Genomic DNA, 11,676 nt, shown 5'->3' on the forward strand with positions numbered 1-11,676 from the left:
GTGCACTAGTTCAGCAAAGAGATGGTGATACAAGTGTAATATGGATGGTAGAAATATATTTATATAATCTGAATAAATAAATAAAACAATGTAGCAATTCATAAAACACAGTAGAAACAAGGCCTAGAGTTCGTACTTTTGCTAGTGCAATCTCTCAACAATGCTAATATAATTGGATCACAGAACAATCCCTAACGTGCGATAAAGAATCCCTCCAAAGTTCCTATCTAGTGGAGTACATAAGAAGAAATTGTTTCTAGGGTACGAAACCACCTCAAAGTTATTCTTTCTGATCAATCGTTCTAAGAGTTCGTACTAAAATAACAAGTTATCCTTTCCAATCGATCTATCCAAGAGTTCATGCTAAAATAACACCATAACAAATTTAGAATCATAATAATCAATCCAACACAAAGAACCTCAAAGAGTGCCCCAAGATTTCTACCGGAGAAACAAACACGAGAACGTGCATCAACCCCTATGCATAGATTACCCGAATGTTACCTTGGGAATCCGCAAGTTGAGTGCCAAAACATAGATCAAGTCAATCAATATGATACCCCATTGTCACCACGTGTATTCATAGCAAGTCATATGTCAAGTGTCCTCAAATCCATAAAAGTATTCAATCTGATAATAATGTAATCTCAAAGGTAAAACTCAATTCATCACAACAAGATAGAGAGGGGAAAACACCTTATGATCCAACTATATTAACAAAGCTCGCGATACATCAAGATCGTGCCAAATCAAGAACACGACAGAGAGACAGAGATTCGACACATAGGTACTAGAACAAACCCTCAGTCCCAAGGGTGGACTACTCCCTCCTCATCATGATCGCTGTAGGGATGATGAAGATGGTCTCTGGTGATGATCTCCCCCTTAGGCACGGTGCCGGAACGGGCTCCCGATTGGTTTTTCGTGGCTAAAGAGTCTTCCGGTGACGGAGATCCGACCTAGGGTTATTTATGGGGGTTTCTATGTTTTTACTAATTTTTGGCATTGGTCTCACGTCAAGATGAGCCTCAAGGGGCCCACTAGGTACCAGTGCGCGCCTCGGGAGGCTGGCGCGCCCTATTGCCTAGTGGGCACATGGGGGGGCCTATGGTGGTTCTTTGCTCCAGTATTTATGTTTTCTTCGAAAAAAATTGTCAAAGAGTTTTGTCCAATTCCGAGAACTTTTATTTCTGCACAAAAAACAACACCATGGTAGTTGTGCTGAAAACAGCGTCAGTCCGGGTTAGTTCCATGCAAATCATACCAAAACCATATAAAATTGTTGTAAACATGGCATGAATACTTCATAAATTATAGATACGTTGTAGATGTATCAACATCCTGAAGCTTAATTCCTACTCGTCATTGAGTAGGTAAATGATAAAAGAAATAATTTATGAAGTATGAATTTTAGCATAGTGCATAATTTTGATCAATGAAAATTTCAATCACTTTTCCAAACATCATAACAACAACTCTTTCTTATAAAACTCATCATAAAAAAGTAGCAATTGGAAACATAATTTTTGATGTGAAATGCTACCTACCATTTTCATCATATACTATTTTCTTTTGTAGAATGAACATTTGGACTTGAATGATTCAAACCAACACTCTATAATTTGACATGAAAACTTAAACTCTCAAGCATATCAACAAGCAACAAAGTCTTTCAAAATATCAATGCTAAAAACGATATCCCTAGCCGATCATGCTTAATCATTGATCCATTCATGCAACACACCCAAATATTAGCTACATTCAATGCTCAAGTAGGATATAAGTAGTCCGTAGTTGGTGCTTTATAATAGAAGATGTAGACTCAAATAAAAATAAAAAAATGCATAAAGGCAAATAGATAGGCCCTTCGCAGAGGGAAGTAGAGATTTGTAGAGGTGCGAGATCTCACAAAGAAAAAATTGAGAGATAAAATATTTTGGGTGGCATGCTTTTCCTGTCAACGAAAACAACTAAGAGTTCCCAATATCTTCCATGCAAAACAAATCATAGGCGTTTCCCAAACTAAAAATAAACTTTATTCCTTTTTCCACCATTCATTCACACTCCACAGGTAGCCGCATCCACGGGTACCGTTCATACCAACACTTTCCAAGGAATTTATTATTTGAAAACATAAAATAATTTTTTTTACATTTCGGGACTGGGCATCCTTATTACGGCCATACTCTCATGCAATGACAAGTGAATAAACACTCATCTTGAGAATAACCTATTTAACATGGAAGATACCAGCCACCCCTTGCCGCTTCATGAGCGGTACGGGCACACAAAATGGAAGTTTATTTTCAATATTAGAGTTGGGACATATAAATTCACTTAGGAAGACACCAAGATACCTAATATATGTAGGTATGGTGGACTCAATTGGCACAACTTTGGGTTTAAGATTTTGATGCACAAGCAGCATTACCGCTTAGTACAAGTGAATGTTAGCAAATAGATTGAGAAGCACCTTACCAAGGAATGAAAACCATCATAAGCCAACATTAAACATAACTAACACTGAATAATGCAACACAAGTAGGATGAAACTACATTGCATAATTATTGACTTCATGTGCATGCATAGGGAATCACAAACCTTAACACCAATATTCTTACTAAAGCATAATTACTCATCAACACAACTCACATATCACTATCTTCATATCGTAAAACTATTGCAAAGAATCAAGTTTAACATCCAATGACCTTCATGAAAGTTTTTATTATATCTACCCTGGATATCTATCACTTTGGGACCAATTTCATTAAAAGAAAATTGCCATTGCTAATAACATGCTCTCAAACAAATATAAGTTAAGAATGAGAGCACAAGTTTCTTTAAAATTTTCAACTCTCAAAATAATTTAAGTGAAGCAACAGAGGATTTCTAAATAGTTCTCAAAATAATCTATAGGTGAAGAATGATAGCACATTTCTTCAAAATAACACCACCACCGTGCTCAAAAAGATATAAGTGAAGTACTAGAGCAATTCAACCAAACTACTCTCAAAAGATATTATTGAAGATCAATGAGTAGTCAAACATTTAAGTAGCTATGTGAGGACTCTCCCTCAATAAATATTTCCAGATCTGATATTTTATTTCAAACAGGAAATAAAACAAAAGACACTCCAAGAATATCACATATCATGTGGATAAATAAAAATTTAGGCTCAACATAGGCTAACCGATATTTGTTGATGAAGAAAGGTGGGATGCGTAGCATCCCCAAGCTTAGATGCTTGAGACTTCTTTAATTATTTACTTAGGGCGCCTTGGGCATCCCCAAGCTTGAGCTTTTGTGTCTCGTTCAATCCTCTCATATCCCGGTTTCACCTAAGACTTAAAAACTTCATCCACACAAAACTTGAAAAGAATTCGTGAGATAGGTTACTAACATAAAAGTAAATCAACATTTTGTGTACTGCCAAGACAAGTTGCATAATAATTTTCAAACATTAGGTAGTGTGTACTGTCAATTACACAATTTATATCTACCAGTATAATCTATGGAAACTATAGGATAAGTATATAACAAAACTATGACACCAATTTGTCTAGACATGACAGTGTGTAGCAATCTACTTAAAATTTGCACTTCTGTATCACAAACAAATTATGAAAATTTATAACATGATTAATAATTTGTATGCTAGTATTTTGTCAAAAAATAATAAACTTTCCATGTACCATTTAAATTTGATAATTCAAATACCACCGGATTTTTTTCAATTTTGTTGAACACACATCGCACATGCAATTCAAGCATTCTAAAGGCAATTCTTGGAACTTTTTATTGAAAAACAAGATTATAAAGAACATATAACAGAGAACAACAAAATAAAATGACACTCCAAGCAAACGACATATCATCTGACAAATAAAAATATAGCTCCAAGTAACATATACCGATAATGTTGGAGATGAAACAGGGGTGGCTTCCGGGGCATCCCCAAGCTTAGACGCTTGAGTATTCCTTGTATATTACCTTGGGGGTGCCTTGGGCATCCCCAAGCTTAGGTTCTTGCTGCTCCTTATTCTTCTCATTTTGATATCTCACCCAAAACTTGAAAACTTCAATCACACAAAACTTAACGGAACTTCGTGAAATGGGTTAGTATCGTAAACATAGATAATTCACTTAGGTAATGCCAAGACAAGATTCATAATTGTTTTCACATGATTCCTACTATATTATATCATTCCCATAATTCATATCAGTCAATATAATCAAGCGAAACACTAAACCAAGCAAACTATGCACGCAAAACAAAATCTGTCAAAAAACAGAATTGTCTATGAAGATCTGAATTAAAACCATACTTACATGAATCTACAAATTCTAAAAAATTAGGAAAACACAGAAAATTTGCATACCAAAACTGTGTAAAAGTTTGAAAAAATTGACGCTCCACTAAATGTAAAAGTTTGTGTTTTTGCACAGAATCAAACTAACAAGTTTCCACACTATTCCATAGGATTTACTTGGTACTTTATTGAAATAAAAGACACAAACCTTGATTACTACAGTAGCTTAATCATGTGAACACACAAAAACAGAAAGTATAAGTGTTGGGTTGTCTCCCAACAAGCACTTTTCTTTAGTGCCTTTTAGTTAGGCATGATGATTTCAATGATGCTCGTATAGGAATAATGGTTGAAACGTGCAAGAGAGAATCATGAATCACATGGCAAACACATTTATGTCTAACACACTTCCTATGCATAGGTATTTTGCAAGCAAACACTTTATTCTAGCAAGAATCAATTCGGATAGGAAGGTAGAACAAGCATAACTTTAAAACTTTGAACACATAGGAAGGAAACTTGATATTATTGGAATTCCTAGAAGCATATGTTCCTCCCTCTTAATAATATTCAGTAGCATCATGAAGGAATGAAAAAATACAAGTATCACTTAAAGCATTATTTTCATGATGCACAAGCATAGAATTTTTATTACTCTCCTCATAAGAAAATTTCTTGTCATTCATAAAAGTGGGAGTGTCATATGAAAATCAAATACTATAAATTGTTTCCACATTAAAAGAGTAATGTTAGGTAAAACGATATTCAAAATTCTAGGAATAATTATCACTACTTTTTATGACATAAGTATCATCACAATAATCATTGTAAGTAGCAACTTTGTTCTCATCATAATCAATTGAAACCTCTTCCGAAATAGTGGAATCATTACTAAATAAAGGCATGTCCTCTCCAAATCCACTTTTATCATTATAATAAGATTAAACACCCTAAAAAATAGTGGTATACTTATTATCTAAAGTTGACACTCTTGCAAACCCACTTCCATAAATATTGCAATCATCATAAATAGGAGGCATGCAATCATCATAATAAATTTGACCATTAAAAGTAGGGGGCTAAAAAGATCATCTTCATTAAGCATAGCATCCCCAAGCTTGGTACAAACATTAATTGCAGCAAATAAATTCTCAAACATATCATTCTCATCAAACATAGCATCCCCAAGCTTCTGTCTTGGCATATCATAAGCATAACCACTCTCATCATTAATAGTATGAATAGCACCAATGGTATAACAATTATTATCACCATGTGCATCATCTTCCACACTTTTTTTTCTGATTCATCTTCATGAGCTAGAACAATAATAGGAGCAACATCATTAGGGAGGGATACATTTTTACCTCTACCGTTCCTTCTTTTCTTCTTCTTCACCACATTATGTGTGGGTTCATTTAATTTTTCCAACCTTCTTATTGATGTGTTGAGTAGAGAGCTCCATCTCGTCACATATTTCATCATGAGAGACAATAGGAGGGAAAGTAGAAATCTTTACCCTTTGATTAGTATTCATTTTATATTCTATTAGTTTTCCCGTCTTTCTATAGTTGCCAATATAAGCATTTTCATTGAAATTTACCTTGGAAAACATATGGATTTCTTTCAAATTAGTTTCCGCATGGTCCGGGAGTATGAATGCTTCAAACCAAGCATTTCTATGTGACAATTATTCACACCACAAAAAATACAAAAAGTTAATTGTAAAGTTCAAGGGTGATCAAGTTATTGCAATATCTGGACACGATTCCATCATGAAAAAGCATGCATTGGAAATTAAGGTTACCAACTTTATTGCAAAGTTCACATGTAATACGACAAAGGGAACATAATTTTTTAGCAAATTCAGCTATCACTTTGAGCAAAAAATTGGTTCTACAATGTTTATGCTTCTTACAAAATCTATCATCCCTATAAGGCATGTCTTCAAAAACTCTTTTCATTCTACGAAAATTGACATGCTTATAAGGAACATTTTTGTCATGACTAGTGCGCAATCATGGTTAGCATTTTGTATATTCATAGAATTCATACTAACAACATTCCAATCAATCTCATCATTCATGGATTTTATGCCAAACATTTTATTGAATTCTTCTTCTATCAATCGAGCAAAATTTTCCTTTCCATCAATTTCAAGAGAGACATTATAAAGATGAACAACATGATACCACCTGAATTCCATTATTTTTTAGTTGTATTTTTATAAGCCAAACTAGTGATAAAATAATAAATTAAAAGTTTCAATTGCAATATCTAAAGATATACCTTCAACCACTCATCTCCCTGGCAACGGCGCTAGAAAAGAGCTTGATGTCTATTACGGAACTTTATTCTTGTAGACTCGTGTTGGGCCTCCAAGCGCAGAGTTTTATAGGACAGTAGCAATTTTCCCTCAAGTGAATGACCTAAGGTTTATCAATCCGTGGGAGGCGTACGATCAAGATGGTCTCTCTCAAACAACCCTTCAACCAAATAACAAAGAGTCTCTTGTGTCTCCAACACACCCAATACGATGGTGAATTGTATAGGTGCACTAGTTCGGTAAAGAGATGGTGATACAATTATAATATGGATGGTAGAAATATATTTTTACCATCTGAATAAATAAAAACAACAAGGTAGCAATTCATAAAATGTAGCACAAACGGTATTGCAATGCTTAAAAACAAGGCCTAGGGTACGTCGTTTTACTAGTGCAATATCTCAACAATACTAATATAATTGGATCACATAACGATCCCTCAACATGCGATAAAGAATCACTCCAAAGTTCCTATCTAGCAGATAACATAATAAGAAATTGTTTGTAGGGTATAAAACCACCTCAAAGTTATTCCTTCTAATCAATTTTTCCAAGAGTTCGTACTAAAATAAGAAGTTATCCTTTCCGATCGATCTATCCAAGAGTTTATACTAAAATATTACCATAAAAAATTCAGATTCATAATACTGAATCAACACAATGAACCTCAAAGAGTGCCCCAAGATTTCTACCACAAAAACAAAGATGAGAACGTGCATCAATCCCTATGCATAGATTACCCAATGTCACCTCGGGAATCCGTGAGTTGAGCGCCAAAACATAGATCAAGTGAATCAACATGATATCGTATTGGACCCACGGGTATTCATAGCAATACAAATTTCAATTATCCTCAAATCCATAAAAGTATTCAGTCTAGTAATTATGAAATCTCAATGGGAAAACTCAATTCATCATAACAAGGCAGGGAGGGGAAAACACCATATGATTCAACTAAATTAACAAAGCTCGCGATACATCAAGATCGTGCCAAATCAAGAATGCGCGCGAGAGAGATATTAAACACATAGCTACTGGTACAAACCCTCAGCCTCGAGGGTGGACTACTCCTTCCTCATCATGGTAGCCATAGGGATGATGAAGATGGCCTTCAGTGATGATCTCCCCCTCCGACAGGGTGCCGGAACGAGCTCCATACTAGTTTTGCGTGGCTATAGAGGCTTGCCGCGACAGAACTTCCGATATAGGGTTATTTCTCGGGGTTTCTATATTACAGGAATTTTTGGTGTCGGTCTCACATCAAGATGGGCCTTGAGGGGCCCACTTGGTACCATGAAGCGCATGGGGGATAGCGTGCCCTCGTGCCTAGTGGGCACCAGGGGGACGCCTCCGGTGGTTCTTTGCTCCAATATTTCTCTGTTCTTCCGAAAAATCGTCATAGAGGATTGTCCAATTCCGAGAACTTCTATTTCTGCACGAAAAAAAACACCACGGTAGTTGTGCTGAAAACATTATCAGTTTGGGTTAGTTCCATGCAAATGATACCTAAACCATATAAAATTGTTGTAAACATGGCATGAATATGTCATACATCATAGATACATTGGGGACGTATAGGTGATCCTCCTCCATCCAAGGGAGATCCCACATTTGAGCTTAAGGCTTTACCTGATACTTTGAAATATGCTTATGTTGATGACAAGAAGATATATCATGTTATTATTAGTGCTAAACTTCCAGAACATGAAGAAAGGGGATTACTCAAAACTTTAAAAGAGCGCATGGCATAAGCCTCACTCTCTGTCAGCACAAGATTAATATGGAACTCGGTGCTAAACCAATTATTGATCATCAATGTCGTCTCAACCCTAAAATGAAATAGGTGGTAAGAACTTAAATACTCAAACTTATAGAAGCATGTATAATTTATCTTATTTCTGATAGTAGATGGGTGAGTCCTATTCATTGTGTTCCTAAGAAAGGTGGAGTAACTGTTGTTCCTAATGATAAAAATGAACTTATTCCACAAAGGATAGTAACTAGTTATGGGATGGTAATTGATTTCGGGAAATTGAATAAGGCTACTAGAAAAGATCATTACCCTTTGCCTTTTATAGATCAAATGTTAGAAAGATTATCTAAGCACACACTAATTAATTCTGCAAAAGACTTTCAATACACTACAAGGATACCCCCTATAAAGCAACACATATTCTACATCGTTTTGACTATTTGTTGCAAAATTTATAGTAGATATGAATACAAGCGATGTAGCATATGCGTTGCTGACTTGCAGGTCGTGACCCTGTTGTAATGTAACAAATCTTATGTGTTGCCATCAATTGCTTGCAAACTATATCTGTTATAAGGCTGCAAACATAATTAAAAATAAAATCAATTGAGCGCAAAAAGAAATTAATTAGACACCCCGGTACACACAATGAGTATGGCACAAATATTTGTTCTAATCCGTCCGAGCAAAATAACGAGGGCATTCCTTGACGAACTTGTCGCATTACACCAGTCTTAGTGCTCCACCTACGTTGTTGCCCTCTGCTGAATGGACACTAGGGGCTACGGTGAGGAGTTGGTGTTGCTGTAGCCACCAAGGTAACGGAGGAGGTGGCTGCTCACCTTCGCGCTGGCCGACGACACCTCTTCCTTGATGGAATTGGTGCGTTTCTCCACTGTTGTCGTGCCACCCTCACCTCAGTGAACACGATGGATGTGTCCCGATAAGGGCGTGTCGTCCTCACGCGGCATCCGATCTGGACGCCGCAATTGCATGCAGGGGACACTAGTGATCTTGGATTTGATGGATGACAACTTGTCGGGTCCCCAATCCTAAGCCATAGGAATCCAGCATGTAACACATCACATCTCTTTGCGATCTCACGCACGGTTATCCCCACGGCTGCAGCCTTACCTTAGCCGGGACCATTTGCGCCTTTTGACTCGCGTATGCAATTGTGTCGCTAGCATTCCGATGTCAAAGAACCCGGGTCGACATGTCTAGTCATAAACTCAAGTGGAAGTTCCCTACAGGGACAGACATACATGACCCAGCAAAGCAGGTGTCGATCATCAGCGAGTGTAGACGAGTCGTAGCAAGTTACAAGGACTCCATTACACCGCGTGCCATTTCCCCAAAGGGGCAGACACAGCAGCTAAGAAGGACACATGCCAGTCAACCAATGTGTCTGGAGCAGTAGTGAACTACCATGGCTCGGCGGAAACACAAAGGGGCATTTCCCCGTAAGGAGTGCTACTAAGGCATATGAGTAGGTGTTCGAACCCCATACATATCGAGTACAACAGACGTATGCATGGCATACCGATATGCATAGATACATCGATGGCATCACAACATAACCATAAACATACAATTTTATTTAGAAGGCTCGGAAGAGCCTCACACATAATATTAAACAGATAGGGGTCTCACGATTCATCATCACAAGTCACTCAAACAAGTCTTACAAGCCAGCGGAATATTAAAACTGTCTGAGTATAGACAGATGGAAATGTAAAAGGCACATGGCCTGACTATCTACAGACCCAACCTAGGGCCAGATCGTAGCTGGGACACCAGCTACTCGTCGTCGTCAACGTCTAGATAGAACCCACCATTAGGGTCATTAACAACCTCTGCAAGAAATTATTAAGCAAAAGAGAGTACAAAGGTACTCAGCGAGACTTTAGGACAATCTATCTACTCATGCAATGTATCAACAAGGAGTTGTGGGGTTTCATGCAGAAAGCAAGCATTTGACTCTTGGATAGACAAACTTACATTTTCAAATAGCTTTGACCACTTTGTTTTGTCGCACAAGATTCCACTAACACCACAACAATACTCCATCGTGGAATCCTTCCATCTCCCTACGGAAATGCCATCCACGACACTCACACTTATCTTGACAACTTTATGAGTAGCCATTATAGTTGTCTATGAACAACATATGTTTCCAAGTAGTCCATATCCGCGGACGCGGCTATTCGAATAGATCATAACCCTGCAGGGGTGTACTTCTTCACACACGCTCTCGCCACTTATCGCCATGTGCACGTCATGCACCTCAGCAACCTTCAAGCGGAAGCCCAGCGAGGGAGTCGGCCACGACCGTTAACCACTCTAATACCTAGTCCAGGTTTATCGCCTATTTGAGGATAACCCGCACGGAAGTCCGGCCGAGGTTTGCGCCATGGCCCCAAACGATGTGCGCAGGGTTCCCAAGCCCACCATCCGGGTGCCACTGCCTACCGCATCATAGTCCACCTCTAAGGTCAACACCATGCACGGCCTCCAGCATGACTATAAACACCAGAAACTATTTGCAACTCCTGGACCGAGTAATAAGCGATTAATAAGTCGAGCGGGGTCATATTTCAGGGCCCAACAAGTGGTAGTATCTTGTCTTGGATTACATACACGGAACTCAGTTCCTAAGGACGGTTCCAATGAAACAACCCGCCATGTACTCCTACATAGCCTTTCACCGGTACCTTTACCAAATCAGGTTCAACACACAACCTTTATTAACTGAACACATTCTCACGATCCTGTTCATCATCCAGATGACAGACCATACACAACTCTAAGCATAGCATTCATAGCAGGATAAGACACATCAGGGGTCAAGCATCTACATGGTATGCTAGGTTGCAAGGTTCATCTATTTACTGTGACAAGGACAGGTCATGCAAAGGAAGTGGGTTCAACTAACATGGTAAAAGCATTGAAAGCATTGTTAACCTAATGCAATAAGTAAGAGCAGGAGCGAGAACATGGGATTTATCAGGATGATCAAAATGGTTGCTTGCCTTGTTGCTCAGCATAGGGGTATTATCCGCCAGTCGGATAGTCGGTCGAATCCGGAGGGGCGGAGCCTACCGGAATAACAACAACAATCAATAACACTCATATGCAACAATATGTTGCATGAGCATGGCATGAAAAGTAATGTAGCATGAGCTAATGTGGTTGTCAAATCTTTCGTTTGGTGTTGGTTTGAAATCAAATTCAATTTCCAATTAAAATGATTTATTATTAACTTCCTTTAATTGATTTGAC

This window comes from Hordeum vulgare, chromosome 7H, assembly GCF_904849725.1.
Source record: "Hordeum vulgare subsp. vulgare chromosome 7H, MorexV3_pseudomolecules_assembly, whole genome shotgun sequence".
In the NCBI taxonomy this organism is placed as follows: Eukaryota; Viridiplantae; Streptophyta; class Magnoliopsida; order Poales; family Poaceae; genus Hordeum; species Hordeum vulgare.